This window comes from Heptranchias perlo, chromosome 4, assembly GCF_035084215.1.
Source record: "Heptranchias perlo isolate sHepPer1 chromosome 4, sHepPer1.hap1, whole genome shotgun sequence".
NCBI lineage: Eukaryota > Metazoa > Chordata > Chondrichthyes > Hexanchiformes > Hexanchidae > Heptranchias > Heptranchias perlo.
The window spans coordinates 51,509,651-51,518,262 of NC_090328.1; positions in this window are offsets into that span (position 1 = coordinate 51,509,651).

Sequence of the window (8,612 nt, forward strand, 5' to 3'; positions counted from 1 at the left end):
GGTGCAAACAAGTTCAGGGCTTTGGTGACTTTGATGGCCAATGGCTGTGCCATCCCTGTGGTAGAGGTTGGCTGGAGGTTATATCCTCGGAGAGGGCACAACTCTGTCACTGACTCCCCTAGTGGAGTGGAACCGGTGATGACAGTTTTCCTTTCATCTTCCATAAAAAGTTTGCCTCTGCCTGTAGGTATGGCTTTGTGGTAAGGCCAGGTGAATAGTTCCGCTAAGCCTGGAATAAGTCTAAAATAGACATGCTGAAACCACATGACCGGCTTCCAGGAAATGACTTTTCTCTGTGGCTTGCAAGGAGTATTATAGTGTAAATTAAGCCAGGAAGACTTTGTTTGGATGTGCAAACAACTCCCACCTGTGGTTCATTCAACCTGGAAATGGTTCCTGGACTAACAGAGGAACTATTATTTAATCAAGTAACACCAATATACATGATCTTACATTTGCCTGAAATTCACAGTGGAGCCCATGACTTTCAAAGGAAAATTTGATATGTATGATTCTGGCTTGAGAGAGCAGAGAGAGAAAGAGAGTGACTACCACAAAAGCATTGGAATCAGGGTGGTTCTGGATAAACAGGACTGAAAGTAGAGTGCTGGAACATGTTATAGATTGTTGGTAAAGAGACTCTCTACATTAACAGCTGTCAGGAGTAGAGCCTTTCCACCATCTACAAGGCACAAGTCAGGAGTGTGATGGAATACTCTCCACTTGCCTGGATAAGTGCAGCTACAACAACACTCAAGAAGCTCGACACCATTGGCACCCCATCCATCACCCTAAACATTCACTCCCTTCACCACCGGCGCACAGTGGCTGAAGTATGTACCATCTACAGGATGCACTGCAGCAACTCGCTAAGGCTTCTTCGACAGCACCTCCCAAACCCGCGACCTCTACCAGCTAGAAGGACAAGGACAGCAGGCACATGGAAACAACACCACCTACACGTTCCCCTCCAAGTCACACACCATCCTGATTTGGAAATATATCGCTGTTCCTTCATTGTGGCTTGGTCAAAATCCTGGAACTCCCTACCTAACAGCACTGTGGGAGAAACTTCACCATTCGGACTGCAGCAGTTCAAGAAGGCGGCTCACCACCACCTTCTCAAGGACAATTAGGGATGGGCAATAAATGCTGGCCTTGCCAGCGACGCCCACAACCCATGAATGAATTTTAAAAAGTATAACTATAAAAGATCAGGTTATTTACTGCTGTCATTGTACAAAATCAAGAAGCTGCAGCTTGCGATTTGTAAAGTTTGCATATCTGTGTTCAGACCTTGAAGTCTCTCTCTTGCAATGAGACCTTGCAAGAGAGAGCCGCCCATCAAAATATCTTACATTTCCTTCCCACTGGTAGCAGCAAGTTCTCCCACCACAATCCCATTAAAATAGATTTAAATATTAAAATGAAGCTCTCACCTGATTTTGCAAGAGCTCCTTTGGGCTGCTTTAAGGCATGGCGCAGAATGATTGGAAATCGAGCAAGATCAATCTCTAATCTCTTAGTTTCTGACTCTCTAGTGCTTACTCTGCTGCAGTGCTGCCAGCGATGGTGAGAAGATGTAAATGCACATGCCAACCTGGTAAATTAGCTTAATTTACCAGCTTCAAAAATAAACTAACAGCACCAAAAAAGTGGACAGTTCAAAAACAGGCCTGAATTTAGACCTATGACTCATAAAGGCAACGTAGTTGGAAATTCGTGGGTGGGGTGAGAGTGGGGGAGGTGTGGGTGTGGGAGTGGGTGGGTGGGTGAGGGCTGTGCATCCCAGCGTAAGTAGCAGGATGCACCTCACTAGTGACTTCTGGTGCTAACCCTGCCAGAGTATGTGGATTTAAGGAGGGGCAACCTCATTTAAATGATCCTGGTGGCTGCCAGTTTCACTAATCATATCTCAGGAGCCCACCTGCCCCAGAAGGCTAGGAATTCCATCCAAAAAGACCCACTTGGGGGGAGGCCAAGCCCTCCATAACCCCTCCCTCCCCCAGAAACGGAAACTTTGCAGACATTCGGCCGCCTTTGTAAAGGGGCCAAAATATTTTCTGAAATTTTAGAGATCTCCAGGAGGCCAGACCAAGTCCTGGACCTGGAACCCACATCACCACTTGGTGGGCTGGTACAACTGGTACAGGCATATCTTGGCTGTTGATCTGCCAGTCCTCTGAGAAGCTGGGAACACTGGACCTCCTGACATTGACATCACCCGTCTGGCCCTCCCTTTCCTCCATTGATGGCCTTGTTTTGGGCATGCGGGGGCTATGCCCCCAATAGGTCAAATGAGAACACAGCCATAAGGCCTAATTTGTGACATTTATGGTACGGCCACAAATTTTGTGGCCCAGGGAGTTAAATTAAGGGGACAGTGTGGCAGGAGGTTGTCATAACTAATGCTGCAAATATACCTAACAAGATTAATTCTTTGGTCCCCTTCTCCCAAAAGGGAGCTACGCTCATAGTGAGCATAGGCCTGGGAATTGGGATTACTATGTTGTAGTCCAATCTCTGACTTACGCTTCCTTTGAGCAGGACTTCCCTATTGGGAGCTCAGAATTACCACTGACATTCAAACATATTTATTGCAGGGAGGTGCAGTTTGTAGCAGTAATGTAGTTACTGAAGGGCAAGTAACTTCTGAGACATGAGGTTTATTTACTACGAGTAAAAGGGGATGAGCACCCCGCCCCACAAAATTTAGATTTTTACTATTTTATTTTGTGCATTTTCCAGCATTTTGCAGTCTACTGTAAGCCTAAAATAATTTTCCCCTGGAAGTGTAAGAGATATTTTAAATATGAAGGTAGAAATACTCGGCCATAAATAAAACTTTACAGGGTAAAGTTAATATTAATGGGCTGACGTGCTCCATTAAAATTGTGGGCAGAGGGATGTCAAATGTAAATGGTGAGTGTCCATCTGCTATTCTCACCAATGGTAATTATTGAAGCTTAATGTCAATCAGGCTAATGATGGAAATTGGAAAGTGTAATATCAGCATCTTATTACTGCCTCATTTAAATAAGCACACCCTTTTTAAGGCGAGTGTTTCTTTTAGCAGCTGGAAATGACAACAATGAATTCGGTGGATGCAAAAACAGACAGGGATCCTCGCCCCATTTCCATTCCTGCCCACCAGAATGCCACAAGAGGAATATCCAGGCTAAGGGATAGAGCAACTAGATATCCCATACCTGACCTGGGAGTGCTTGATGCTGACACTGACAGCCCAATTTTAACTTTGGGCCAGTTTTCGGGGGGTGAGCAATTGTGTGAGTTAAAAACTTACCCACTGCTCCAGAAATGAGGCCCAGGAGATTTTAACTCTCGGGCTTCATTTAAATCCTGCCGGTCGACTTCCTGCCAAGAAAGGGCAGGAAGCGGTTAAAAATCTTGTGACCCAGAGACTGCCCACTGAAACCAGGTAAGTGGTGGGATCGGCTGCCGGATCTGTTCTGTGGGGGTCTTGTGATCGGAGAGGAGAGAGAGTCTGTGGTTGGGGATAACTAAGCCATCCTTGTGGGGCCCAGAGGAACACCTCCTGGCCTCTGTAAGAAAAGTAAAAAAAAAATTAAAACAATACATTTTTGGGCGTCTTCAGGTCCTGATCTGCTTCCCCGCTAGGTTGGCCAGGTGGAAAACTCACTGCCATTACCCATTCAGGCCGCCAAGTTAAAATTGCAGTCTGGTCCCAGTGATGTCATCGGGACCCCACATGCATATGTTAAAAAGGACCCTGCCGGCTTTGGGTCGGTGTCCTTGCCACCTGCTCAATTGAGTAAGTTAAAAGTCAGCTCCCGGTGGCTCTAGGACAGGTAAGTAAGTTAGCTATTTTAACTGCCCACCTGCCCAGTTTCTGCCGAGTGGGTATGGTTAAAATCGTCCCCCAAGTATCTGAGTGAGAATGTGTTCCATGCACCATTAAGACTATTCCTGATCTTGAGCATAAATATTTATCAAAAGAGAGAAAAAAATATGTTTTTTTCTTTATTAGATGAACCTCAAAAGGAAGATGCCTCTGGTGCACTTACCAAATATTGAAGTTGTCTTGCAGATTTTTGCTTTGTTTTTCCTGTTCCCTTTTTTAATAAATGAAAGAAAATGAAAATTCATAGGAGGATGTGATTTGAATTGAGCTTTCTAGATATTGTGGGAGGCATTTCTTTGGCTCTTTGTAACACATAAATTACACAGTTCTCAGAGGTGGTGGCACAGTGCACCTCCACAGAATCTACACTTTACATGGCAACAGAGGAGAGCTTAGTCATCAATCTAAGTAGGCCGACCATCTGTGAAAGTGCTTATTAAGGAAGTATAACTCAAACAAATGCTAGAGTTCACTTAATTAGATGGGCTGGTTATACAAAGACAATCAGAGCAAGCTCCAGTGTGTTCAGGCAGACAGCGAGAATGAGCCCGACTGATAATTCTCTTCCTCCAGTACTTTAACGGCAAATTTCCTTCTCCCTCCCAGAATATTTTGACTGATATCCTAAATTTCACCTATTGTGGCCTGGGAGCTGTCTGGGGTCAGTTTGACAGCATTTAGGCTCCTGTAAACATACATGCCAACTCTCAGCTTTTGCAGAGTTGTGTCCACATGTCATGTCTGTTGATAAAAATCAGCATTTCCAGGGATGCCTACCCCCTCTTCTGAGGTCAGTGCAGAATGTTCTGCACCTCTGTAGGCCGGAACTTGTGCGTGTGTTTAGTGATGGGTCTCACGCTGCCTGGCTCCTCTTCTGAGGTTGCCCCAGAATGCCCCACAGTTCTGTACTACACAGACGCATACTGTGAATTCTGCGCATGCACACGTCAGGTCGTGTGGGTCCTGTACTGACTCAGCAGGTAAAGAGCCATTAAACAAATACATTTTCTAAAGTTCTGACACTGTCAGAAATTATATCTAATATATTTTACATAAAATCTATCAGGCAGCAAAGATACAAAGGTGGGTTTTTATTTTTACTGCCTGTGTGTTAAGCATTGCATGGGTGGAGTACAGAGAGTGGACCACATGCCTCATTGGAGCCCATCAGATTTTCCTTCCATAAGGAAAATTAGGCGAGCTCTGTTACATGTGCGCAATTCACTGGGGCCCACTTTTGCCCTCTGGGAAGCTGGATTGCCTGGTTTCACCACTGATGAAACGCTGGGTCCCTCTGAGGGCTAGGAGAGCGGGAACTCCAAATGTAGGAAATCCTTGCCCCTGGCCCCACCCCTTCTTGAGTTGGTGTCCTTGTTTGGCTACAGGTGGAGGAGGATCTTCCCCCTACAGATTAGACAGGAAACTTTATGGGAAGCCTGGGACCCTACAGCTATGGAACATGCATACATGTAGGCATGCAGTGATATTCTCAGTTCTACTCTTCTGATTAGATAGATATCAAGGCCTCGATATTAACACCCGATGACGAGCGGGTGAGGGTCGGGAAGGGTATTAAAGAGTTAAATACGGGGAACACGACCCCAACCCGCAGTGCATACGCCCGCCGCCTTTTTTAAGGCGGATATGGGGACGTCTGGGACAGTTGTGACAATAACATATTTAAATCGGGCTCCCACAGCCCGATTTAAAATTCACTGCGGCTGCACGGGTTCCCCAGGGATCAGGAAACCTGGCAGTGAAAGGGAGGCAGGAGCTGTCGGCTCCACAGGGTGAGTGTCTCTTTCAGCACTCCTTGTGGGCCAGGAGGAGCAGGAGTGCTCCCCCCGGCTCCTCAAGGAAGCCTTCGGCCTCCTCCAGCTCTGATAGCCAGCCTCCCCTCTCAGCCCTCCCTCTCCTGATCACGGCCTCCCCTCCTCCCGATCGCGGGCCTCCCCCCCCCCCCCCCCCCCGCCCTCATGATTGCCACCTTCCCCCTCCTGCTCATGGGCTTCTCTCCCTCATGATCGTGGGCCTCCCCAACTCCCGATCGCGGGCCTCTCCCTCTCCCGATCGCGGGCCTCTCCCTCTCCCGATCGCGGGCCTCTCCCCCTCATGATCGCCACCTTCCCCCTCCTGATCATGGGCTTCCCTCCCTCATGATCGTGGGCCTCCCCCACTCCGGATAGCTGGCCTCTTCCTCTCCCAATCGCGAGCCTCCCCCCTTCATGATCGCCACCTCCCCCCTCCCGATCATGGGCTTCCCTCCCTCACGATCGCGGGGCTCCCCCACTCCCGATAGCGGACCTCTCCCTCTCCCAATCGTGGGCCTCCCCCCCTCCTGATCGCAGGCTTCCCCTCTCCCGATTGCGGGTCTCCCCCACTCCCGATTGTGAGCCTCCCCCCGTCCCGATCATGGACCTCCCCTCCCCCCGATCGCAGGCCTCTCCGACCTCCCGATTGCCGGGGTCTGGTCCCAAGGATTGCCAGCTGCGGTCTCCTGCCGCTGGTGTTCTCTCCTGTCCGCCGGCCAGGCTATCCATTTGGCCGGCTGTTGGGTGGGAAATGGAGCTAAAAAATGTTAATGAGGTTCTGTCGTTAAGTTCGGCAGGATCTCCACATCTCCAGCCTTGCCAGGTTCTTCGGCCGTTTTCAGTCTCCCCCGCACCCTCCCGCCTCCCCGTAAATATCGTGGCCCAAAAGTCAAAAATGCACTTTTGTGTCTTTTAAGTTTTCTCTGAGATACAAGTGATAGCGTATTCGATGAGCCTGCAACATACACCATGACAAATTCATGTCTCACTGTGCACTTAGTGTAACTATTTGTTTTCAACATGCCATAGGCAAGTCCATTGGGTTTCAGTTTTCACAGAAAGTTGGACCAAATGGCTGAATATGATCCATAGAACATGTAAAAATCCAGGCTAAAGGGGAATAAACATTTTGAATTTATGCTCATTGTTATTGAGTCATGTTCTTTGCACTCCCCTCTGCATGTTTCATCTAGAGTCATATCAGATTTCTTCTCTCTTCGGCTCTCTAAGGATCCGCACCCCTTCCTCTAAGCTAATGACTCTGCCACCATGGCAGTGTCTCTTGAGTCCCTTTTCCCTTCAGGAAAGAGTCAGTGGAGATTTACACTGTAAGGAGAGTAGGCTTTGACAGCTTGGCAGTGAGCTGGAGGGGAGAGCAATGTGCAAACTCTGGACATGAGTGTGCTGCTTGCTGTCATTGCTGCCATGTATTCCAGGTCCATCATTGTTGATTTGAAAAGATGCAATAGTTTATCTTTTGTTTAATTAGGGGAGAAAAAGAATGCGTAACAGATAGCACTGTTGCAAATGTGAGCACATTTTACATTTTCAAACTTAAATTTTTAATTTATAAGGCAAGATATTAATATAATTGAAACATTTTGTCAAACAAAACAGTAAAGAAGATTAACATCTGGAAGCAGTACTGTGTTTATAATATATCTTTTGAATCCCATGACTACATGTTATTTCTACTACATGTATCAATGCTTGCTTCATATTTTAATCAAAAACGGATTCATTTTGCCAATAAAATCCAAATTAATGTAAATAAATAAGCTGCCACTACATGAGAGAACAATAAACTATTCATACATTGAATGAAGTGGAAATTAAAGAAAAGAGAAGTTGATTTGATTTAAATGTGTTTCTTAGGCCCATAAACCAGCAAGGTACCAGATTTGCTCTGTGCTCTATGTTGAATTAGCAGATCTCATATAAGTCGGTAGCAGGGCACGACAGTTAGCTTCAATAACCTCAGGGCAGGGAGGGAAAACTTGCTGAGAATGCCCACTTCTGAATGGTTTTCAGTGTCCCTTCATTGAAAAGTCTGCAGGGTTGATTTTTGTATATTGCGCAAATTGGACGGACAGTGATGACATCAGTGAGAGGCCCGGTCCATTTTCACGGTTGGGCCTCAGTTCAATAAAATCGGTGAGCTGCCAGAGCTAATCATGCTCTCTGTAGCACCTTACTAATTGGCAAGGCGGGAAATCCAGCAGGGCTGAAGCTATTTAAAGGGGAGGTGCACTTTTCATATGATGGTTACTGGTACTTGTTTCTTAGAATCGGCTGGCAAGATGACTGCACCCAAGGCCCCCAGATTTTCGGATGGTGGCACAAAAGTGATATTCAACGAAGTGAAGATCAGGAAGAAGGTCCTCTTCCGCTGTGAAGCGCACTGCATGTTCAGACAATTTAGCCAGCATCAATGTAGAGAGGTGGCTGAGTAGGTCACTGCCAAGAGCATTGAACCATGGACCCAGTTGCAGTGCAGGAAGATATGTAACGACTTTTCCCGGATTGCCAAAGTAAGACTCCCATTTACATCTCTCTTACCCTCTACATAGCTCTACACCACCCCACCTTAGCCCCAAACTAGCAATTTTCCCCTACCTCTGATCACAACAGGACACTTCACTGCACCTCATTCTGTTTCAGCTTGCACACTCAGGACCTGCTACTGCCCTTACACGGCTTCCCCTTCTTGCCCACATTAGCTGCTTCTTCCTCTCATCATGCTCATTATGTTAAGCTACCTCATATATCTTCACAACCTTTCAACAGGGCACACACTAACCCACTCCTACTCTTCTTGCAGGAGAAGTTGGCACACAACAGGAGGGTGAGTGCAAGATCCAAAGGAAGCCCTGCTTCAGTGCAAGTGCAAGAGAGCAAGCTCGCACCCAAGCTCCGCT